The 26397-nt window shown below is 38.4% G+C and overlaps 1 protein-coding gene across 4 annotated transcripts in view; it reads right to left on the reverse strand.

Annotated features, from left to right (window-relative positions):
• elfn1a (extracellular leucine-rich repeat and fibronectin type III domain containing 1a) overlaps positions 1–26397 on the reverse strand; it is an 86809-nt gene that overhangs the window by 25600 nt on the left and 34812 nt on the right. For 2 of the 4 annotated variants that reach the window (XM_043235919.1, XM_043235920.1), the window contains exon 2: positions 14347–14410. The exons of 1 other annotated variant lie outside the window; for it this stretch is intronic. The gene's annotated coding sequence lies outside the window, so the exon portion shown is untranslated. Of the gene's footprint in view, positions 1–10336; positions 10419–10507; positions 10986–14346; positions 14411–26397 lie in introns of those variants that run through there. One more of the 4 variants, XM_043235921.1, reaches the window with a different exon arrangement.

Here is a 26397-nt window from a genome sequence, read left to right on the forward strand (position 1 = left end):
GCCAAAGAAGTTACCTGGCCCTTTAAGGATTACATAGGATTATGGTGTGAATGGCTTAAGTCTGTCTACTTTGCCTCTTAGTGTTTGTACTCAAGTCTCAGCATGCAAGCAGTGACCAACAATACTGTCTGTACACAGGTGCAGACCTTATAAAAATCACCAGCTGATGCATTAAATTGAGTTTGTTTATTTTGTGAGTCAAAGCAATGTCTTATATACAACTTCACATCTAAATTACTAATAAAAAGCAATGGCAGATGGTCAGATATCCCTATTTAGAGGTGAGTGGCCTCAGGTTTAAACTGTTGTTGTGCTTACAGGCTAAGACAAGGTGTTCTCTTGAACTTTAAAACACCCCATTGTCAGATTACAGTATGTATCGGCATACTGGCCTCTAAATTTACAGCTATATTCTAGATGAAAGATGAAATTGAAACAGATTTCCTCCTCTCACTAAAACAGCATCTTGTGTGTGTAATACAGTGCTGCTGGCCAAAAAAAAAAAAAAAAAAACTTTTCTAATAAATATTTGATTAATTTTATATATAAAATTACATAATTAGATTTTTAATTTTATATCTTAAAAACTAAATTATTAAATACATAAACTATATTTAAAATATTAACTAAATAATATATGACACTATTTTAATGTGTAAATGGGGGGAAAGAAAGAATATTAAAAAAAATCTAATAATTTTATTGTAAAAGTACAGCACTGAAGGCTGTCCTAATTTCTTCATTTTCAAACTTTAAACCATCAAGCTTCTGTTTTGGTGGAAAACCACAGGGAGACCTTAACGCTTCTTTTTTGTTGACAACAGCCGGTTTATAAGCGCCTCTCATTACAAGTTTGAAAAGACGGTTAGCGTATGTTTCCTTCCCAAATGAACGTTATAATAAATCCAAACTCACAGCACATGCAGAGATGAGTTTGTGTGGATCATCATTTAATGTGAACTGAGCTGGTCTGAAAAAAAGAAAAGAAAAAGGTGCCGCACTTCACTTTGAAACCCGCAGTGCATATATTTATTTCATTAAATTGTATACTGTGTGATTTTACAATTGCAGACTAATTTACTGAGTTGTAAGTAAGCCAACAGAACACTGATCCTCATAAAAAGTATAAACATTGTGTTGCACTTTTAAAACATTGCTCAGTCCAGCACAGCAACAGTGACTCAACCAATGGCATAGTAGTTGGGGCGGGGCTACCTGTTTGATCAACCAATAGCAAGTGGTAGGTGTTTTCCGGAAAACATCCATGCAAAAAATCATTATTTTTGCAAATCTGCTTGCTCTCAAACTTACACATTCCCCTTTAAACACCTCTTTCATCTCGGCTTCCCTAAAAATGTTTGATTACCTCAGCTGTCAGCTCTCTTATTATACGATTATATGACTCTCTCCGAAAGCAGTGGCTGCAATCTGAGCTTATTTCCCTCTCTGAATGCTCTCCGTTCCAATGAAATCACAATATAAATACAGCCAAATATATACCTCAGATGCAGGTATACATCTACTGACAAACAAGATGCAATATTAATGTTATTTACAAAATTTGCTTGACTGAAAATATTCGAATTCATGACCTCTTGCACTTAAGGCAAGAAATATTGCTCAGAGGCACATCAGCTCATGCTCAGGTAGGGGGCTGATCCCCCTAACACTGAAATGCTACAACCGCCCTGTTTCACTCAATCACTTCACTGGCCAAGAAGTCAGAGAGCATTTGACGGTCACGCTGAGATGAATCCTGTTGTATAAGTCTTGATTTTGTCTGGAGTGAAAATGAAAAAGTAGGCCTAAAACAGATTTTTTTTTTTTTTTCATGTTTGATTAAATTGTATTTTTTTAACGACAGAATTCTATGGAGATAATAATTATACCCAACCCGGTCTCATAAAAATACGCACTTCTATACAACATGCCATTCACATACATTATTGCACATTATGCCACAGTTTCAAAGAGAAATGTCCACTGAGTGGCACTAAAGCACAGCTTCAATACATGAATCCTGGCACACGCATTGATATAGTTATATATTGTGGCGGTGCAGAATCCAAATATCTGTGGACTGTTGCTAAAAGTGAATGCTCTATTATATTGGATTTGCTGTACGGCATATTTCCAACTTTACACCTACCCGATAGGGTTAACAAATGCAAAACGGATACAAAAAACATGAGTTTTCAAATCTCTCAGCATCAATTTTATTTTAAAAAGTCATGCAATAACATGATATACTTTGAATAACTTTGTGACAATTATGCTTTATTACTTGACACTCTGTAAATGTGTGCGAAAAAGAATAAAAGACGTCAGAGTTTTACTGCTTCTAGTGTTTTTCTTTCAGAAACTGCAGTGACATGTATTTGTTGGTACGTACTTCATGCCGTTTATGCAAGTAGAATATACAATACCCATATCGAAATACCAAAATATTACATTAAATAAGAGAACATCAAACTTTAGAATGACATTAGATTCTGAGCTTTTTGTAGAATCCGGCAGGCACCGATTTCATACAGGGCTTGACAAGAGGACACAGATGAGAGCTCAGTGTCTATGGAAGAGCTCCATGTGCTCATCAGCATCGGCAGTGAGAGAAGTCACACTCTCTGTAATGAACATGTGACAGCTGCCTCTCAGCCTCGACTCACATTTATTTTCTTCATCATTACCTCTCTCGGCCCGAGTGAGCCCCGATTAACAAGCAAGCTCTAATTACTCTAATTATTAATAGAGCAGTAGAAGCAGCCATTTGACTCTTACATACGAATGATCACCATCTCATAAGATCTTTATTTATCCTGCCATGTAAGGGACAATGCAAAATATAGCTCTCATGTCACAGTGCAAGCTGGCCATTAGTGCTCATTTTGTTGTACATTGCTGTATAGTTGTATATTGGACAGTTATTCTCATAAGTTTAAACATTTTTTTATATAATGTAGTGTACTTTTTTTTATTGCTCTATATAAGCTAGTTAACAGATATTTATAGTACATATATTGTACAAGACAAATTAAAATGCGTTTACACTAATCATTCATTATCCACAAAAAAATTATCTCAGTATTCATTTAAATTGGAAACTTATATAATAACGATTAAATGACTTTTCACTCAATTTGATATTTTTAAATTTAGCCTTGGATGAACTGAATCCTTCAAAACAACTTAAATATGAAACTAGAAATTATTAAAATTACAGAATGAGAGTTATAACATTGAAAAAATTACAAATACATTGAAAAAATATTTAATTAAATGACATTGATTTAATAAAATCTACATATTAATTCCATGAATTCAAAATTATATAAAATGTAAAATAAAATATTATTTTAGGATTTTAGGATTTAGCAATTTGGAAATGCACCTTACGTACAAATGCAATTACTTAAGAAACCACATTGAGGCTTTATTTCTACTATTGTGATTTTGGCCAAATAGGTTAATTGGAAACACAGCAAAGTTCTGAGAAACCCAAAAAAAACAAGCTTATACATACAACAGTTTCCAACTGAAATAAACAGAGGCAGTAAAACTCCCACATATTTTTATTCCTTTTCACACAAAATATGATTTGCAGGTCCACAGTTTTGACTAATGAACCTATTTTTTGCATAATTATATTTTTTTATATATATGTGTATGTGTGTGTACATTATACACATATATACACTTAAGGAATATTATATTTTGAATTAAAAAAAAAAAATTCCATGCTGACTTAAAAAACTTCACCTATCCAGCTTCATATGAATGAGTTTTCAAATTTTGTTTTAAAATGGCATTTACTCGTCTACACCGGCATGCATACTATACGACCAAAAACGCATGTCACATGACTGTTCGTGTCCACTGGGTTTGCGTTCAAAAATGTAAACAGGACATTGTTAGCTAATCACGGGCAGGTGCAACAATGAACATGATGTTACGCCATCGTTTTTTGGTCCATTTTCACCGGAATGCAACTCCAGAGTTTTTAAACAAAAGTGACAGGCGTAACCGTAGCAAAAGTTATGTATTTAAAAATGCAGTCGCACTAGTGTAAATGTAACCTGAATCACCCTGTTTAGGTATGTCAGAGTGAATACTGTATGTTTTCTCTTCAATGACTGTTTGAAGCCTTTACAGCTTGTTGTGCATGAGTCCCCGGTTTGTAACCTAACAAGTAAAAACTTCTTAATATACCTACAGGCAATAATGAAACTCGGCAAAGGGTATTTAAAAGTAAAAGCACAACTGTAGGCAATGTGTTATCATCAGTATGGAGCACAGTTTATGGGGCTGTCTACTCGGCCATGTCATGCCTCCAGCTCATCCGCCGGCGCACTGTTCATTTGGACCATTTGGAAATGGCTGTTGCTGGGGAACCGGCCCACGTGAAAGCTCTGGGCTCTACAATGGATGACTTCCCTCTCCACAAAGTGTGTTATTAATTCCTGAATGCAATGCAGCGCGATATAAATAACAGCTTTGCTTTGTGATTAACTCCAAATTATGGCCATTTTTGAGAGGCCTTTGTTAAACCAAAAAAAGGCTGATCTCAGATCTACTACAGTAATCCATTCAAATAAGTCTGAGGATCAAGTCATTAGACGATTCAACAGTAAAGTGTGATGGAAACTCAGCTACTGGAGCAGTTTAACAGCTATGTCATGGCAGTTTTTCCCACGCAGGGAGAAATATAAGAAATACTTAAAAATCCTTTTAGACAATAATTAAGTTTACACATATGTGGACTTGCATGGTTGTGTTTTTTTTTTGATGGAGAGGTTTTGTTTTTCCTGGCACATGGAATTGTTTCCAGTGTGATTCAAACATTTCCAATAACTCCAGAGCATTAGTTGATCATTGTCGAAATTTCAGAGAAATAAAAAATGATAGACTGCAAGAAATATTAATGGCCAGTACTGCTTGTTGATAAAATGTTTCTCCTTCCTTTCTCTTTGTCAGGTGAAAAGGATTGATGCATCGAGTCACATAGTAAAAGATACATGAGTTTACTTTATAAAAGGCACCTCAAATAAATCAGAAGGTCATGGCCATGCCTCAGTGCCCTGTGTAAATACACATTTATGTGTGGCACACTCTAGCAGCGCTCACAGACAGTCGGTGTCAGAAGCATGTGAAACTGTGCGCTCTCTCACACTATACATTTAATGAAAGGTTCTTTATTGGCATCTTTGGTTCCATTTAGAAACTTTAACACTAGAACTCACTCATTTTGACAATTTTTGAATGTTTGAGAGTTTTGAATCTTTGTTGAGTGAAAATATAGCTATATAGCTATAATACCTTGATTTTCTTAAATGTTCTGTTTGGTTGTAGTTGTTTTGTATTCTATTTCTAAGCTAATTCCGGTTCGAAAAAATAGCCAGATGGACAACTCCAATTCGACAACTGCTGCCATTCAGTCTGACACAGTTCCAGGTATGTTAGGCTGAAGGAAGGAAATGTTCTTTTCTTGGAGATGGTCTTATATATGCTTGTCTATAATTTTCTGGATCTTTTGTTATCATTAATAGCCTACTTCAGTGTTATATCAAAATAACTATTATTATTGTTATTATAATTATTATTATTAGAGTGTAATGTTAAATGCATATAACAGTCCCATGGATCTTATTTTTTTAAATAATTATTCAAGCAACTTTTGGTAACATAGCCTTGACAATGCTTGTTTATTATTACCTATGCTATCATAACAGATTATGATTCCACTGGTGGCGGCATGGAATTGTTTTCGAGTGTGATTCAAACATTTCCAATAACTCCAGAGCATTAAATAAAGAACAATTTATAGAATTTTTAAGCTCAAATTTATTATATATATATATATAAAGATTTATGTGATCATTGTGTATATATAATATATATACATCTATTTTCTAATAAAATATTATATATATATATATATATTTATTATAGAAGGCATTAAAACAGATAAATTCACATCCAAACTTTCATTTTCAATAATCTACTGAGATGAGAAAATTTTGAAGTCCCAACTGAGAAGTTTTTTCGTGTGTTTTCATATGATTCCAGACAGACTGGTAGATTTGTGAATCACTGGGTGCTTTCAGATTCCTTGTGCAAACAAAATGTCTCCAGGTTATAATTATAACTATAGTTCCTTGAGGGAATGAGACACTGCGTCCAGAAACGCTATGAGAAGGCTATGGGAATGCCTCCTGCATGACCCCGCTCTGAATCTGCTGTAGAATCTGTCCAAAGGAAGGGCGTGACATCCTGGTCATGGTGCAGAAGTAGTGGGGACCTTTGCTGTGCTCGAGGGTACAAGAAAGCTTTCACCAGACCGGGCGCAAAGTCTAGATAGGATGGGTCACTGAAAGGGCCTGAAGGTCTCCTACTCTCTTCAGAGAAGTGATTGCTCGTAGGAACGCAGTGCTAATAGTGAGACCGCGATCAGAAATCTCTTCTATGGGCTTGAAAGGGGGTCTTGCCAGGTCCCATGTGGGGACACAAGATCGTACTGGCGGTTTCAACCTTACTAGGGGGTGTTTACCCACAGTCCTGCCATTGGGGGAAAAGCATACAGGCAAAGCCTCAGCCAGGTCTGTACCATAGTGTCCAGTCCCAGGAGAGCTGGAGGAGCTAGAGAGAACTAGAGAGGACATTGCACATTCAGATTCTTTGAAGAGGTCCACCTCAGCCGGATAAGAAGTTCTCTATATCTGCTCCACCACCTCAGGGTGATTCATCCATTCCCTGGGCCTCGTCCCCTGTCTCGACAGGGCGTTTGTTTCCACATTCAGGTGGCCTGAATATGAATTGCACTCAGCGAGAGGAGTTTGTCCTGAATCCACAGGAGGATCTGACATGCCAGTTTGAACAGCAGCCATGAACGCAGACCCCCTGGTGGTTGATATAAGAAATCACCGCTGTGTTGTCGGTGCGTACTAATACATTATGATTTCTCAGGTCTAGGATTAAGTGCTTCAATGCTTGAAACATGGCCAGCATCTCCAGACAATTGATGTGACATGTAAGATGATGACCGGTCCGGGCCACTCATGACCTCTCCCCAACTAATGAGGGACATATCCGTCGCTAGCATTACACAGCGACAAGGAGCCCCCGACACTTGGTACTGATTCAGAAACCAAGTTTTCCTCCACATATCTAAGGCTCACACACATCGTCGGGAGACCTTGATCATGCAAAGAGGATTACCCCTCGGGGAAAACCCCTTGGTTTTGAGTTACCACTGTAGGGGTCTCATGTACAGCTGGCCAGAGGATATCACACTGGACGCAGCTGCCATATCACACTGGACGCAGCTGCCATAAGACCCAGCAACTTCTGAAACTGCTTGACAGTGAGTCTCCGGCTTTCTCTCACTCTTTGGACTGAACTTCAGCTGTCTGACTGAGCGGTTCAATTGCCTGAGATCTAAAATGGGCTTCAGCCCTCCACTCCTCTTGGGAACTATGAAGTACTGGCTGTAGAACCCTGACTTCCTTTCGTGAGGAGGAACCACCTCGATGGCCTCCTTCCTCAAGAGAGTTACTACTTCTTGTTCCATCACCAGAGTCTGCTCGGTGCAATGCCGCTGAAACGCAGTGGAGAAAACTCAAACTGGATTCGATAACCTTTTTTTACAGTCCGCAGGACCCATTGAGACACATTTGGCAGTAGCTTCCACGCTGAAAAAATTTACTAAGGGAACCATCCTCTCGAGGCTGGCTTGTGGTGTTATTAGAGGCGATAGCACACTGCCCTGTGACAGCTCGCTGCCAGGAAGAGCCTGAGTTGACTGCTGATGAGACCCCCTCAGTGGTGGCGCAATCCACAGCTTCAAACCTTTTTTTGGAAGACGGGGTTGGGGGCAGTGTTGAGTGCACTGGGGAGAGACTGGCACTGAAGACTGTGGTGGATGCCGCTCTACCCCAGAGGGGTCTGCCCTCACAAGTCCTGTGCCACAAACTGACAGGACTTCTTAGACTGAGACCTCTTAGCTGCAAGTACGGATCACAAATCTAGCTTCGGCTTTGAGGTCCAGAAAAAGAATGCAGCTTAGAAACGCAGCCCCACTGCAGGGGAGCACAGTAAAAAGGCAATCTTCTTATGAGTCTCCTGATATGAGGAACTGGTACTCGTTGAGGGCTGCTCTGCCCAGCAACCCCCTGAGCTGGAAAGCGGTGGGGAACAAAGGAATTCCACTGCTTGCACACGTGTCCCAATGCGTCTGCCGACAGTCATAGTCTCAGCATTACGTTCCTGAACAGACTGAAGTCACGCAATCCAGCTCTTTGAGCAGGTGTGTCTAGCACACCTGTGACACATCTTGCACTGTGCAGACACATACTAGCATGACCCGCTACCAAGTACTCATGCCCCAAACTGTCAGTATACGACATAACGTCTTGGGATGCAAAGGCGGAGCCACGCTGGTTGACAGAGAGCTCGAGAGGGTTCAACCCGTGGCATTGCCTTACTCCTCATACCGGAGCGGTTGAGGGCTCTTGACAGAATAGAAAGATATAGGGATTATCAAACATCTTAAGCTCATCTATCAAATCCCTCTCCGATCCCCGCGAATGCAGCGACCGCTCCGCCTCGGCGGCAGCAAGACAAGCAACGCGGGGAACGCTGTTGAAGGCTCCTTCTCTCGAGCCTTCTGGGAGCAGAACAAGACACTCGCAGCGCGAACAGCGAGCTCTCTCGAGAACCGCCGCGCGCTCTGCTCCGAGGCAAGCCACGCAGAGCGCGTGTGTCTCTGGCAGTGATGATTAGCGTTTGCACAGAGATCGCACGACGCTTGCAAAGTAACTTGCCCTCGCCCTTTTGCCCTAGTCTTCAGCTTGTCATATCAAACTTAAATCGTGTGGGACAGACAACAATAAATAAGACTCACAATACATGAAATTAGACAGACAAACAAAGAGCGCGATCTGAATGACAGGAAGCTGACGCCGAGTTTGCCGCTCGTGCCTTTATGCTTTCCCGTTTGCTGACGTCACCCGCCCAGGACGTCACGCCCTTCCTTTGGACAGATTCTACAGCCGATTCAGAGCGCGGTCACGCAGGAGGCGTTCCCACAGCGTTCCTGAACGCAGTTCGAGTTCCCGAAAAGGAACTCACTGGATTGTTGCAAGTAATAACAAAATTAATTTTTAGAAATCTAATTTGATATTTCCAACTGACACACTACGACAAAAGGTAAAAATAACCGACATAAAAACCCTTTTTGGTGAAAATACTAGTGGCTAGTGTTTATATACTGAATACTGTTTTTTACAATCTGGTCTCATAAAAAAAATTTACCTCCACGCACTTTTTGTGCAACACTGTTTTAACGTGCCTTACTATACGTTTTGCCACAGTTTTAAAGAGAAATGTCCACGGTTCAATATGTTAATAAAGCATATTTTTGTTATGTTGATATAGTTATATATTGTGGCAGTTCAGAATTAAAATATCCATGGATTGTTGCTAAAAGTGAATGCTCTATCGTGTCGGAAATAGGCCCTACACCAAATCGAACCTTAAATCTACCCGACAGTGTAAAGAAATGCAAAACTGATAAAAATGCTTTCGTTGATGCAACCGTGCCATTTCAACTTCCTTTTACACAAACTGTTTTGTCGAACCATAGTTAGACGGGATTTGAACCGGAGCCTACCGTCTATGAAAACCTATAGACATGAAGCTGGATATGTGTCATGCTAACATTCAGAAGCATCAGTTTTTCAAATCTCCCAGCATATTAATATTGTTTTGAAGTCATAACATGATATTCTTCAAGTAATCAAAACTTTTTATTAAATTTGTGTCAAAAGTAATAAAAGGTGTCAAAGTTTTACTGCCTGTTATATGCACTTGTTGGTATGTATTTTGTTTCTTGCTAAAAAGTGCACCCAGTGGGGAAAACGTATACTGAATTTAATGTAGAAGCTTGGAGAAAAACGTTTGTTTATAGTTTATGGTGAATGCAGGTGTTCATGCATTAACCATGACATTGGATTATACAGTAGATATTTGAATCTTTGTTATACTGTAAAGTTCTGGTAACCACAGTGGTGAGTTAATTATGAAATTAAAAAGCAAACAAACACATTACAGTTCACCTTCTATCACAGGGGTTCTTTGAGAGACTAATTTCAAATGGGCTCTCTTGCAGCAGAGGAAGTTGAAATTGCATGCGAGCTGATAAGCTATCACGTCCGCCGCTAGTTTTGGAGATGCAATTGGCTTTTATTAATCCTCTCTGCTTTCAGCTAGCATTGCAGTGAGTTTTCTAAATGTAAGTCATTAGAGATGAACAATTGCTTTAAGCTGATGCAGCACGTCGTACCTCTTTTTCATGCCCCATATAGATGAAATGATTGTATGGCAGAGCTAATGGCCATGGCTGTGGGAGGGATGCCTCTTCTCAGCTGGAAATAAAAATGATGACATTTAGGAAATGCGACCGACTGATTTGTTGAGAAGAATAACATTAGCGGCGCAGCAGAAATATATTTACCTATTCCGGAGGAGATGTTAGGCTTCAGGGGTTTTGAAAAGTCACAAAACACGCAAACACTGATGAACTCTTTATGTTCCATGTAGCTCCACACCAAAAACAGTGTTGTGCATAGAAAGTAGAATGATCTGATGTGAAACAGTTTGGAGTTTCGCCTACTCGATGAGAAAGCGAGAGTGAGTGAGGCCCCAAGAGGCAAAGAAGAATATTCATGAATACTGGGGTTCAGAATTACTCAGGAGAAATGCATCTAGAGAGTTAGAAAGCTTCTGAGGAGATGTCTATTAAAGCAATAAGCCACAAGAGGCTGTGCGTTAGAATGATTTTACCACTGGGTGTTTTTGGGTATGATGTGAAGCCCCCTAGCCATGGTAAAAATCACTGTAGCATATGGCCTTGAGTGAATTTCTGCAGCAACAGCAATATGAAAAACAGCCATCAATGCTTGCTATGTGCTTAAATAATCCTCAAAATCTAAATAAATGATTTATCCCCCAAGCAATATAGTTCATTACAAGAACTGCAGGGTGTTCCAAGAAATGTAGCATGAGTAGTTTACATTTAGTTGTCTTTAAAAGCGAATGATTTGAATAATTTATTAAACTGATTCGTTCTAAAATGCTGATTTATTTAGGACAAAAAGGGTATTCAAATTATTAATTCAACTAATTTGTTAAAAAACAAAGATAAGTGAGTTATTGAATTATTTATTCAACCGACTCACTCAAAAACAATGAAACATTCAGGAACAAAACACCGCCACTGTGATTTTCTGGATGTTGAGCAAAAACAGACAAAGTGACTGGCTATATTGTGTCTAAAATTTTTATTTACTCAGTATTACCTATTTGTTTATTGAGCTGTTTTATATCACACAACCCTCCTTCTTACTCAAACATGGAAATGTTGTTTCTGTTTTGAAGGTCCATAGACAGACAAATAGATAGATAGATAGATAGATAGATAGATAGATAGATAGATAGATAGATAGATAGATAGATAGATAGATAACATTCTAAACAGTATTTCCTTTGTGCACATGGAATGGCAAGAAATAGATGTGAATACCTTTTGTTTAGGGATAAAAACATTATGCATCACCATATTCATGAAGGAGGAGGAGGCAGCCCAGTCTATGAGACATCAGTACAGCAGCCCACACATCGTTCAGGAGGTTGATGGTCGGCAGAGCTAATGTGTCCCAATGCCAGATAATATTGTTCAGTTTATATTGTTTATGGGTGTAGAATTCATAAATTATTGAATGCATGACCATATCATTAATTTTCACCGCTAGGCAATATTATGTATATTTGGAATCAACCCGGGGCTCTATAAACAAGATTCCAGACAGACAGAACATGTCGAATATCTGCCTCAGAAATTCCCTCTCACAAATGCCTTGCATTATAAGGGAAAACTGTCAGTCAAATCAAGCTGTCTGACTTAACAATGCAACCTCTGAAGGCTTTCTCCCATCAGACAGTCTGGTCCTCTGGGTTCTGAAGTATCCCACAAGTCTCACACAAAAAGCTGTCGATTGCATAGCAGGGTTTAAAATCTGTTCACTGGTGAAATACTCCTTCACCGTTTGATTTCAACTGATTATCACTTCGGAGTTTTTTTCCCTCTAATTTGCTAATGTGTAAAAACACAGAGAGAATTCACTAAATAGTTGCAATACTTAGTAATACTTAGCAATATTTCAGTGGAAAAACATGCACAACTTAACAGTTCAGATGTGCTGAAATAATTCTGATTATGACCTATAGACACTATATATATATATAGTATATGTATAGATATGTATAGTAACTACAAAAAATACATTTTAAAGAAAACTGATTGATGATATTTTAAATAATGTATTCTCCAGTCAGTTTCAAATGTCAGCCTTTAAATTGCAGGAGCAATCGAGCACACCAAAGACAGGCAAAGCAACAAATGGGTATAATTTAAGATTTATACAGAAAATATTCAGATGTAACCCCGTTTGTAATTAAAAAAAAAAATTAAGTATATATTTTCCAGATTTTGTCATCAAATGATCTAGCTGTGTTATGTTTTACTTATTAATTAAAAAAAAAAAAAAAAACACAGGCTGAGTCAAAATGACTTTTTGTGATAATCAGCATTACGCCACAAATGCTGTTGACTGAGCTAACTTGTACTGAACACAGAATATCCCTTCAAGTATTTGCATTGCTCTCATTCATTTACATGCTTAATGAATTGTCTCGCAGCCTAAGAAAGGATAAGCAGTATAGAGAAAGGATGGGTGTTAATGAATTGGTGCATATTTGGAGGATTGTCTGCTCTCAGTTCTTTCCCCTGTGAAGACAAGCACAGTAAAGCAGCATCTAATCTCTTTGGCATTGCCCCACTGACAGTCTGGGTTGCATCAGCCCGTGTGAACTAGAATGAATGCACCAAGACTCAACGGACAGATTCACGCAAGAAGTCAACACACGTGGCTGCTGCTGTCAGTGAATAGCCTCGGAGGCAAAACGGTGCAAGTGCATGGTGTCTAGAGGAATATCCATGAGAACTAAGCAAATTAAACTGCCTGGGCCATTCACTATGATCAAATATTAAAGCTCTTTCATATTTGCCACTTAATGTGATTTATAAGGACACATCAAAGGATCAGCCCGTTCTTACTAAAATTAAGTTGTCATAACGGTTTCTGAAGACGTCCACGTCATCAATCTCTAGACGAGGGCAGAGGCTGTCAGCTGTAGATCCAGACTGAAATGATAATTAAAGTGTAACTGACAATGACGATTAAAACATGAATGAAAATAGATCTGAGACTTTCAGCGTCCTCTATGTGGCTTTGGAACAGCATATCATTGCACTCGCTTATTTATTTATTTTTTTGGCCCTGAAAGGTCCGATGATCAAGCCTTTATCTTTTGGAAGAATCATTCATTTTTAAACAGCATGACACATTATATCCAGGTGTGTGAAATTAATTTTTCTTTTTGAAGCTTTTGACCAATCTTATTTGAAGTCATTATCATCGATTCTTCTACCTACATTTTTTTAGATAATTGTGCGCGTGTCAGTCTTAACGCGCTAATTTGGAATGATTAGCGTTATTAATTTCCATTTAGTTCCTTCCCTGTTTATTTTGCAATAATGAAGTTTCCAATTCCAGAGCAACTGAAGCATGAAGTACCACCAAAATATAAAGCAGTCAACACGATAAAACAGAACCGTTAGTCTCCAGACAGTCTTTCCAAAGCTGAACTAATTTTAACTTGACACAGCTTCTTAAAAACATGGAGCCGGTGGTCCTAGGCACTGAAAAACAGCATGATGTGCCCCAACGGCCATGTATGCATATAGGCAAACAATTAAAAATAGTCCAAGTACATATCCTATGTGAACAACCTTGAAATAAACAACAAACTCGGTTGCAAAGTTGATTGCTATGCACATACGTTGACTGAGAGGCTGATGTTTAGTGATACAGAAATAAAACAAACAGCAGACAGCCTCCAAATCACACTCACTTGAAGGTTTGTCAAGGCAAACACTGATTTATGCAATTAATTAGCTTGTTTACTCAGTACATTGTGCAGCTGATAGAACTAGAAGTGAAGCAGAAACTAACTAAAACCGTCTGTTATCACACTTCAAAAGTGGGTATACGTTCATTCAGCGTCTGAACGCTTCTTCAGATATGGGAGCGATAACTGAATGTGAAGTCTTAACGCTCACAGTGGTGATTTAAAAAGGGGCAGATCCAATCAGAGACGAGGACACTGGGGCTTTAGAGCAGCCTCTCTCCGTGCCACTATTCAGGTCATGGAGCCTTTCCAAAGAGGACTTACCCTGGTTAAACTGTCTAGTGATCGCATGCATGTCTGAGATCCACCGTCAGTAGCTGGCCTGTCCCTGTGGGAGAAAAGGAGAAACTAATTAGAAGCTCATTTTCCCATTCACATTTATACAAGAGAGACGTCACTTTGCACAACAGAATGTGTAAGAGCAATGACTTCGCCTTAGACATCAAAACAAAAACGCAAAAAAAGTGAGACGGACTTTCATTATGCGAAGCCATTTACTAACCTTTTTAAACTGACACGAAATAAATTAATAATAATAATCAAGCAGCCCTGAAAGTCCTAGCCTATTTATTAGAGCTACATCTTCTGACTCGCCTAAAAAGAAGCACTCGGAACAAATAATATTACATAGTGGCTCTTTTCAACGCTTTGACTTTTTTCATAATGAGTGGTTTACCCATGGATAATTCCTCTATTTATATCTTTCAATACTTCATGCCTTTGGAAATTAATATTCACTGCTCAAAAGATGCAATGATATGCTATGCAAATAAGATGACACTAATGAGTTAGCGATTATTAACACTCCATTAATTCAGTACGTCTTTTTCTGTGAGCTCCATGCACATCCACACAGAGTGCTAATGAATGTTCGACGCGGCAATGTAAAAATTCCAACAAAAAGACGAAAAGAAAAAACAGTCTACAGGGTTAAGGTTTGAGTTTTAGATTTCGGTTATTGCATTTGAACAGAACGATAAAGTAGCCTGAGCACAGTTTGAGTACAGCTTCAAGAAAGACAAGAGACGTTTTGCTAATATGCAAGTATGTAGCGTTAACTAAAACTGAAATTATTCAAAATCATTTTCAATAACCCGTCACAGAATGAAATATAAATATTGGATAAAAAAAATTACAAATCCTGAAACTGAATTAAATAAGTACTAAACAAAACATAAATAATGGAAATAAAAATAAACTGACAAAATCACTTAATGAAATTGTTATAAATAAATATTATAATTAAATGTATTTTTGTAAGTCTGAATACACAAGTTTGATAAAAAATATTTTAATTAAATATTTAGTATAAAATAAATATATAATAGCATTATAAATGCTACTAAAATTACTCTGGCACTCTTTTAATATGCAAAACAGCTTTGGACCGTACGGACTAATACTGTACATAACTTTATGAATGTTAACTGAGCAGTCTGACAGTCTTGTTTTTTTTAATGGGAATGCTTGCCTGATGGGGGTCTCAGGCGTCTGCTTGAGAGGAGCAGCTGAAACCAGTTGCGTTCTGGGTGAGCGGAGTACTTTTCAGCAGTGGCGGGCTTTTCAGCAGTGGTGGGCTGTCAGTGATCTATTGCGAAGTCAGTGCTCTGTGTGTATTAACTGCCACTCCGTTTAAAAAACACGAGATTAAGAATGACCTCTATTCAAAAAAAGCTTTACTCACGAGATTCGCATGAATGTATTGTGCGATGTATTGTCCATCCATAAAATAATAATCACCATTATAATCACTTAAATACCGAAAACAATTAAAGTGCTCCTGATTCAGATTAAATAATAAATTAGCTTTTTGTTTGCTAATATCAAGCCTGCAGGCATTCTTACAGTTAGCATTTTTTTTCTAGGACTAAAAGAGATCTCAGGATACTAATAACTTTTTTCAATATACAAATAAATGAGTAAATAGGTTTCCCACGGTAATCTCCAGCACTACAACTGTCAATAAAGCAGGGAATTGTTGATGTGGTATAATTAGCTGGTCAGGGCATCATTTGCATTCCCCTGAAAGAGGTCTCAGGCAGCTGCCATACAGCAAAAGCCTGTGAAACCCCAAAAGCAGCGGAACCCAGAGCTCCGCAGAGACAAGGTTCATGGATTTGGGTGCTATTCTTTTAGTTACTCATCATAATGACTCCATTTAGCTGGTCAATGACCCATTTAATGGCACAGAGCAGGCTTTGGAAGCACTGCGTCCTTGGCAGGGCAGATTTTGCAGCTGCCCTGGCGTATGCTACCTTTAACCCAAACTGTGGACCCTCTCAACAACCCCAGCATCCCAGCCATTTCCTTTATGCGGGAACCAAGAGGAGCTCCGAAGGCGACTTCTAAACATGTCAACGGCCTTGTGCACAAACATCATGTAAAAAATAAATAAATACATTATGGAATTCAAAACATAATTTAATTGAATATATTTTTTTATATAATTTAGAATTTTTTAAAAATGTAGTTTTTACCTGCAGTGTCATTCACAAGCTGCACGCAGAATACTTATCTGTTTCAATGCTGAAAAACAATATAACTTTCTAAAATTTACTATATTAACATCATCTGGCGCTGTTTTCACTTCACGTGAGAAACCACTGTCTTAAAGAATTAAAGTATATCATGAACAATTTCAGAGCTTTTTGGAGACAATAGCACATTTTAAGTCACATGTTCTCATTTTAGACTAGAAAATACATATAAATTAAAGTTATAAAAAATATAACTGTACAACCAAATGTGTTTTCTAATGTTTTTTTTTCATTATTAATGCACTTTTCATAAGTCAGAGACCAGAAAATCTGAGCGTCATGCAGAACTGACACAGTCCTATTACGGGATGCATATTTTGTGTAGCTGGCGCTATTGACCAGCATTGGCAGGCTGTATATACAAGGTTCATTTTTCTAAGATGACAAATCTGTACTTATTTCAGCCTGCGAAAGTGGAATAATAATAAATCTGAGGCAGGTTCATTTCGCAATGCAACTACAATTCGGTGCTGATGAGAGTCATCTCAGAGATTTGACATACCAGAAGGTCTTTGGTCACTAGGTTAAGAAATCTGCGTTCTCTTGCACATGCAGGTCAATTCAGAACCATCGCTAATTCCCACTTAGATTGGATACTAGCCGCATTGACAAACAAGAATTAAGCACTAAGACTTGCAGTGTGAACATAGCCGTTACTACGAGACCCTGACCTACATGTGATGTAAGCATGGATGTGCCGGTGCCCACAGGAGATCAGACCCCATATGGTCCTGAGGAGCATATCACCGGCACACTAACCATGAGCTCCACAGTGGCCCGGGCATCCTACTGCCGCTCAGCTCTGATTGATAGCCTCAGCTCAGCTGCTGACAAGTGAAGGAGGCTACACATGGGTATGTGGGCAAAAATAGCCTCGCCACGGTCCTCTTTAGCTTTGCCGCAGCTGCTTCAAATAAAAAAAGCGGAAAAACAACAACAACACGTTCAGTGCACGTCTTCGGAGACCTGGTCTTTTCAAATGCAAAATTGGAGCACCCTCGGGTTAAATATTTGAACCGATCGCCTTCATTAAAAGAGTACGAATGTGTTTACTGCACACAACAGCCATTGATTTGATTCATCGATATTGCTAATGGAAATGTTCATTAATGGCCTGTTCTCGAATGCGCGAACTCCAGAGAGCTAAGAAACATTTATGACATTTATAACATGTATCACTGACGCCAACTGCGATAAAGCACAGAAACCTGTTAAAGGGATTTTCCCTGGTGCAGAAGCATTACTCACAGACTTTTGGATCATTTCAATATAATCTCATTATCCTCGGCATCCTGGTGCTCCTGACCTTTGGAACGGTTCCTACGGCCTGGAACTCCCTGGGTAGATGCAAAATGATGTGTTTTATGTTAAGAAACTGCACTGGTCTAATGCCCTCTTTAGAGCTTGCTTTCTGCATCAGAGCAGTTTTGGGTATAAAGTGACTTTTTTTCCTCTATTCATCCACACAGGTACAAACAGGGCCTTGTTCCAAGGTAAAAAGAGCAAGGGACTGAAGAAGAATGAAACGGTGTACGAACCAAAAGGAAAAAAAGAGAGAGAAAAAATATGAAGGACATATTTGTTTGGAGCAAACTGACAAGGCCTTTTTATTGTCAGTGTGTGTCAGTCTATTTGTTCCCAAAAGGAGTCAAGCAAACCCAAACAACAGAGAGGAAATATACTGTCAGCTGGGCTTTATTGACTTCACTGCTCGTTCCAGTCATGCTGAACTCTGCATGTGGTTATTATGAAATATACAGAACGTCTGTTTGCATGTGCAATACCAAAACAACTGAAAAAAGAGGAGATATATTAATTATCTTGCTCTCCCAGTATAAAATAACATTTTCCTGTACAAACAAAAGCATCTATGTGCAGGGAAGTAGAAATTTTAGGCATGGTTCATCTGAGTATTGTTTTGAAGATCACTGTATCTACAGAACTTATACATGTTATACCTCTGAACTTTACATAGCGACACAGAATGACTGGTTTAGAGCTGTGGATTATTCACACGAAGCATGTTTTTGCAATTCAGCTGCACTCATTTCCATTGCTTTTACAGAAACAAAATTCCACATACACTTTCTATGCATTCTAGTCTTTTCGATATCTCACACATGAGATCTTGCATTCTTTCTTCTTTTTATTTTCATCCCGCCGCTTTATCTTTGAACGAAAAAACACTTTGTGTGAATGACAGCCCCTTAATACTAAATAACTAAATAAATCAGCCAGAGAGAGAAAGAAGTGGATTACACAGAATAATATTAAATTGATATACTTGATAGTTTAATTAAAACGTGTTATAGTCTAGCTAAATATATTTGCTAACCGGTTTATCCACCTCATTTTTTATGTGCAAGTAAGCTATTTCTTGTGAATGTGTAAGATGTCCGATTCATTAGCTGCTATAGTTAAAGTGCCCCTGTTATGCCATTTTTGGTCATTTTTTAAGTCACGTTTACATGCGGACTCGTTTAGGCTGTATAGAATCGATTCTTTATTTTGGAAGACATAAACATTGTTTTTTGTGTAGTTCTGCATTTACAAATTTGCAGATCGTGTACATTCACATACATCTACATACACACTGCATTGTACAAATAACCAGAAGAAATTTTTAATACCATTTGCCCCACAAATCAGTGTGTTTATGATTATGGTAATAAATTATATTAAACTAATATCATACCAAATACCAGTTTTCAGTAATAAGTGCAACTTTGTGGAAGCCTTGGCACATTCACCTTACAAATGATCACTTCTTAAAAAATATGCTAGAAATACATCAGCTTGGTTTGCAGATTAATAATAATTTCTAAATTGATTTTCGCCACTTTTTTGTACAGTGTTTGCAATTACAAACAGATTGCTTTTCTTCATTAAAACACTAAGCTAACCCTAAAATGATTCCTCATTCCATCACCAATCACCAAATATTTCACTTGATATATATTTTGAATAAAAGTATAATAAATTAAATAGAATACAAATAAAAGAACCAGCAACAATGCTGGCTTAATAAGGGTGAGTGAATCCATGGCCACGAGGGCAAAAGCAGAGAGAATAATCAGAGAAGGGATGTGACTTTGAAGCCTCGCAGCGTGTGTAAGCGTCAGAGGATGATGGGAGGGGGTTTGAATGAAAGGAGACCGCTGGCGAGGACTGATGGGGCTTCCTCCAGCAGCTGCCCCTAATGCTGATTTTCAGGTTATTTTAAGACGGAAAAGTCACGCGGCTCATCTCTTGAGCATTTCTGAGAATCCCTTTAATGCTCCGGGGTGGTACCTACCGATCCACGAGCCCGCTTTTGAGCAGGGCTTCTTGAGCGACGTATGGCTTAAGACAACCTCCACGCTGCAGATCTGCAGGGAGGACGCCACCGAGAGAGAGGCTAAAAGAAGCAATTTGTACATGACAGTGATCGAGTAACACAGGAAATATTTTGACCACATAATAAATGTGACTTTAATTGGAAAGGAGAAAAAGGCATTGTGATATTGTGTTGTCACTCAGAGAGATATCAATCCCACACTCGTGGGATCACACGCACAAAAGCCATCAAGAGAATTATAATAAAAGGCGGTCTGATTACACCGCACGCTTCCTCGTGTTGTGGACTGGCAGCAGCAGGAGCCGGAGACGAAGAAAAACACCGAAGAGACCTCTGTAAACGTGATTTCACATCTGAGCGACTTTGTCTCTGTTAGGCCCGGAGGAAGAAAAGCAAAAGCCACACTGTTGGTTTCCCCCTAGTGAAATGAGGAGAGAGTAAAGCTTGAACCGCTCGACCTCCAAATAGCCAGAAAACACTCAGACCAAAAATAAAAGCATAAAATCTGCCATTTGCTACAGAACTGCCTTTCTGAATTGATTTTTACCAGGGAGGGCCGATGGGATGCCTTTGCATACCCTCAGTGTTGGCACAAATTCAACACAAGTTCAGTCAGGGCAACATCTGCTGGGGCGTTTTCACATAGAGAAATCTTACGCTACTCACACCAACATTATACTTGAGATTTTTATTACAGCATTGAGAATATCAAGTTCAAATTTCTCCTAACAGAGACAATAAAAGAAAAAGATGAAACTTTGAAAGAAGAAGAATTCAACTTCAGAGTTTGTTGTTTGTTCGGTAAATAATCAGCATTTTTTTGTTGTTGTTATCATATATATAATGTTTTTTTTTTTATTAAAATGTTTCATTGTCATATTTTATTTTAAATTGTGAGAGTTTTATCAGTACATTTTTTAGGCATTATTTTTGAATGATTCCATACAAACCTTCAATTAAACAACACATAGAGTAAAACTAAAACTATGACAATTTTCTCATTTCATCTTCCTGTGCTGCAATGTGGACCGGACATCTTGCTGGGGTCTGGTTCCGCGAGAGTAAGATCATTACATCATGCATTGGTCCAGAGTCATAATCATCCATCTGTATGAGTTTAGGAATTACTGTTGAAAATGAAACCTGACTACACACAGCAGTGCTCATATGTTCTAATAAGAGAGAGGAGGAATGTTTTAGCACAGTGCAATCTGTCTCAAAATACCAATGATGTCTGACATCATGCTCTGGATATTCTAATTGGCCTCTGAGAGCCGGACGGAGCAGCAGCGTAATTGTGATGTATCATGCAGGATATACGGCCATATGCTGCAATGGATTTCCTCTCTTGTTATTTGTAGTTCATCAGACACAAAATACGGAGACCAACCTACTGAGGCCGAGTATTACTCACAGCAGATGTACACATTTGATTATTGAAAATGGCATCTTATAGTGGAGGGGGGGCTATTTCCAGGCTGACTCACCAGGTTTTCCAAATCCACAATGCTAATTGATTCATCGCCGGCCTATAAAGAATACAGATGGCATTTGATCCATTTCTGGCATTTCAATCTATCACCGAAAACCTGGGAAAACGCCTGGAATCGCATTAAAATGCAGACATTCTAAAAGAAAACTGAAAAACTAAAGTCGCGGAGCAAAAATAAATAAATGAATCAAATAAAAATACGTCTGCTCTGGCAGTTTTCCTAAATGTAATATATACAACATAATTTAAAAGAGAAACAAGAAAGTCTGGAGATCATTTCTGCTGTAAGAGACAAAATAGCCCCGGAGTACACATGAGAATAAATGAAAAGAATGATTATATCAACACCTGCACTAACTGCTTCTTTAAGTCAGCTTTTATTGTTACACTTTGTTACCCAAAGCAATTTTCAAATAGGTTTTCCTTTTGTATCCCTTTCCGGCCTCTTTCAGATTTTCAGGTGTCATTAATCTGCGCTGCGAATTACTTTTTAGCTGCACTCCACAGTTTTATTTAAGTTTCCAACCGCATTAACTTCCGATCCGGAACCGAAACCTAATATACAGACACGTGAATCACCCATAAGTTTGTCATTCGGTGAGCTTCTCTGTTATGTAAAGTTAACTCCTCCGCCTGTCAATATTACAAATGTCAAACACGACGCAACACCACTTAAAAGATGTACACTTAGCATCTGCCCTATAAAAGCACATTACAGTTTCGCAACGGCAGACATCGCGTTCTTTTGTCAAAGCCACTTTAATGGAGTGCAAGACGTGAACGTCTGTGTAAAGAAAGAGCAAGCGTTGTGTTTTGGAATGCATTATCACGGCTCGTCTCGGCGGTTTTGTGGTGCACCTTGCTCGAGGGAAATCATTCATTTATCAGGCCGCTTTTATGGGGAAGATTTGCGTCGGAATTGTAATATATTCCAAAGGATGGCCCGAATTACAGCTTTGTGGAAATGAGATTAATGTACGACCCTCCTATTCTTGCTCTCGCGGATTATGCAACGACGGAGCTCTTATAGAGCTAACTAAAGCGCTGTAATGACTTTTGTGCTTAATCTATAGAAGATATCTTGACTGACACAGACAGTAATTAGTTATTATACGGAGTATGTAGGGTGGAAGGATGAACAGGCCCATTCATCATAAGCGTTTCTTGGCTTCGGCTTCGATTATGGCTGTGAGCATCGTCTTTTTAGAGCATATAGAGCTACGAAATGTATTGAGTTCACGATAAATAAGTAATCTGGGATTGTTTTCTGGAGCATGGCAAAGCAAGACTCAGAGTTAGTATATAAAAAGATTCTTTCAGAAACGGAGGATGGTTCACTTGACATGGCCACAAGGATGTGAATTCAGCCAGCTCTGTAAGCACGCTTTAATTCAATAGTAATGCATTCACTGCTGATAAGACGGTGTGTGTGCTAAAAACAGACCTTCATGAAAACAGGACTTGAAAGATCAACAGTTTTCCTAATAAATGTGCGCGCGCGCATGTTTGCCGATATATCTATTTTTGGATCAAAACAACTCTTGATGTTCAGCTATAGCTATTAATTAAACATGGACTCGTATCATATTTTTGTGTTTATTGTGCTACGTAGAAGATTAATTTCCTCCGTAGTCGCCCTTACAGTGCCGAAAGAGAGAAGTGCGGCACTTTGGAGTCTAATCAGGAAATAAGAGACAAAAGTGGAACTAATTATCCCGAGTCCTCAAGGAACCCGCTTTGCTCAGGGAGTTTAGGTTTCTCACAGCTCAAGTAGCCAAGAACAGCGAACTTACTACTGTAGTAGACAAAAATAGACGCCCTTGTTTAAACTTGTTTGTATACATGAACTACAGCTGCTGTTAAATTTAGCTGCTGTTATCAGAATTCGATTCTCTTTATCCAAGATCTGAAGTCAAACCTTTGTAATGGATACAATTTTTAAAATGCATCACATGTATCACATAAATACATTACAGCATAATTTCATTCAGTATAAATACAGACATATTTTAAAATGTAATGTATTTGTGTGACAGCAAAGCTCAGTTTACAGCATCAGTACTACAGTCTTCACTGTCACACAGTCACATCAAAAAATACTTCTTTTTCGAAAACAGTGACACATTTATATTCTTTGTCAAAAAGAAAGTTTAAAAGAACAGCATGACTAATGATGCTCCAGAAGGCAACACGATGCATTAAGAGCTTGGGGGTAAAATTTGGAATTAAAAAAAAATAATACAAATTTTAATTTGATGATCGGAGTTATTTGTGCTGCTTATATCGCCAAGGAAGCATGTATCTTCTGTTTTGTTGCTACGGCGAAGTACCAAATGAAATTAACATTTTGCAAATTCTGCCATGTGTATGTAAACCTTTGACATGTAACATTGACTTATTTACAGTTAAAGTTACTCATATCTGGTGGTCTGTAAATGTTCATTTTGGAGTCTACACTTATTTCAATGCATTGTTTGTAAGCATTTCTCAGCTAAGGCAGCACTTATAATATCAGAGAAACTTTCCACCCTTCTTCCAACATAAAGTTATCAGTCAATAGAGGCACCGTGCCTCAGCCTTTGACTGAGGATGGAGGGTTTGGAATCCTTAATGCGTCTGTTCGTGTTGCACGGCTCTGGATCAATCGCTGTGATAATCTCTGGCTGGGAATGAAATGAAGGCCTGCGGCGTGTCCAATCAGTCGGCGAGTCCTGCCAGGAATAGATGTGGGATAAGTATTGTCATCAGGGCCATTAGTGAGGCTGGACTCTAATTCGGCTGAGGTAATTCCACAGACAATGAGGAAGACCACTGGAGCTCTATTGAATAACACTGTGCTGCTGAGTCCATCTTTTTCCATGATAAGATCTGAACATCCCTACTCTATCTGCTTCTAGTGCACAATGCTCAACTTCGGGGAACAATAAAAGCGTCTTTTAGCCAACCAGAATGAATTAGCGCTGACATTTCATAATATCAACTTCCGCACAAAATGATACTGAGTGGGGCAAACGCATATTTCAAACATTTTTCTTCGCTCAGCTGACAAACGGAGCATACCGTCACCAACAAAAGACTACTTTGTCACGCCATTGATGAATTTATGATTAACACCGCAGTTTATCTTGTCAATCAATTTATGAGGGTGTTTTCTGAAAGGGAGGACTGTGAAACATGTACGGTTCTAGAAAGAGACTGTAAAGAGACTGAACAGAAATGTGATAGAAGACAGACTTCACCTGTTTTTTTAATTAAAGTGATCATTTACCCCCAAAAATGCATATTCTTATGACTTTTTCTTCCATCTAAAATAAATGAATATAATTTGACAAATGTTTTAGTATTCTTTATTTGCACTTTTATTTATTTATTTATTTTTAAATGCAAAAATTGTATTTTATTTTATTCTATTTTATTTTATACAATGGTAACTAAACCACTTTGGTTACCAAAATTCTTCAAATTAAAAAGTCATATAGGTTTGGAGTTTTGGATAATCTAAGATAAGATTAACAATTAACAATATAGGAATATTAAATAACATGAAAAAAAAAAAAAAATATATATATATATATATATATATATATATATATATATACAAACACACACACTTTCCAACTGACTTTAATTTTATAGGCAAAACAGCTTAAACAGTTTTCAAAATATATTATGTATTCTGCAGGATAAAAACTTAGAACAACATGATAAAGGAGGAAAAATTATTTTCATCTTTATGTGAGTGTCGGCAGCCACAGGACGGGGATAGGATGCCTACAAATCACATTTCTCGTACAGATGCCCTCTAATGTTTATCATGCTTGTCAGCGAGGAGCAAACGATGGGAAGCAGTCCAAATCTGTAAACAAACAAGTGTAGACTGCAAATTAAAAGCATTTATTGGAGGCATCCTGCATGACAGGAAGTTTAAACAGGTTGAACAGTCCTACCGAGCAGCCGCTTCCATGAAAACCTATAATCATCAGGCTTTGACATGTGCGGGGTCATCCTCAGTAGCTCGCCTAAGACTTGTTCATGGGGAGAAGACACGGCCCTGGCCGGGTTTACAGCCACGGCCCATCATCAGACTCGTGTTCAGCAAGGAGCCAGCTTTCGCTCTGCCCTGCAGGAGGCATGATGGGAGAGAAACTGCCGAGCAAGTCATTTCGGCGTGTGCTTAACAAGCTTGCTCTCACCTTCAGTAATGTGTGCCGTACATGCTGTTGCCCCGTAAGAGCACCAGGCAGCTCTCTCGCATGCTCCATCGCTAAGGTTACGGGTCTGAGAGCCGAGCGTGAGAGAGCACTATCTCTCAGCTCTTTCATGCTTAAATTTCTGCCCATTTAAAACATTCCCCATTGATAAATGTGGAAAATCAATTTGCCGGTGTTGAATCTCATCCGCTGGGTGCTCATTAAGCCCCTTGTGAGGCAGTTTCCGTCAGAGCACATTGTGCCTGAGCAGCTAAACGACTGATGGAAGCCCCAGTAATCACACATGGCCACATATCACGCTTTTACATGGGCCACTATCTGCTTTTAGCGGTTACGACAGCGTAAACGTTCATATTCATGATGGCAAAGTTTAAAACAACAACAACAAAAAAAACAACAACTTTTTTAGTCAGGAGAAATAAAGTTTCAGAGAGAGTCGTTAAACAAAGATCTTGAGTGAAAGACAGTCAACAATTAAAACGAAAGCAAATACAGTTCCTTAAAGGTGAAGTGTGTCATTTCTAACTAAAACAAACAAAGAAACTGTAGTTTGTGAGTTGTGGACTTTGACAGTCAGTGATAATACAAAGCTGCAAATATAATAGCCACCTTAAAGAAGATTGTTCCTGGATAGACAAACTTTCTTTTGCCAGTTATATATGAACAGATTTATTTTCAGTGATGTTGCAGCTACTATAAGTTTTAAGTATCTGTTAAGTTAATTTTGTCAATATTTTG

The sequence above is a fragment of the Puntigrus tetrazona genome, chromosome 3 (genome assembly GCF_018831695.1).
Source record: "Puntigrus tetrazona isolate hp1 chromosome 3, ASM1883169v1, whole genome shotgun sequence".
NCBI lineage: Eukaryota > Metazoa > Chordata > Actinopteri > Cypriniformes > Cyprinidae > Puntigrus > Puntigrus tetrazona.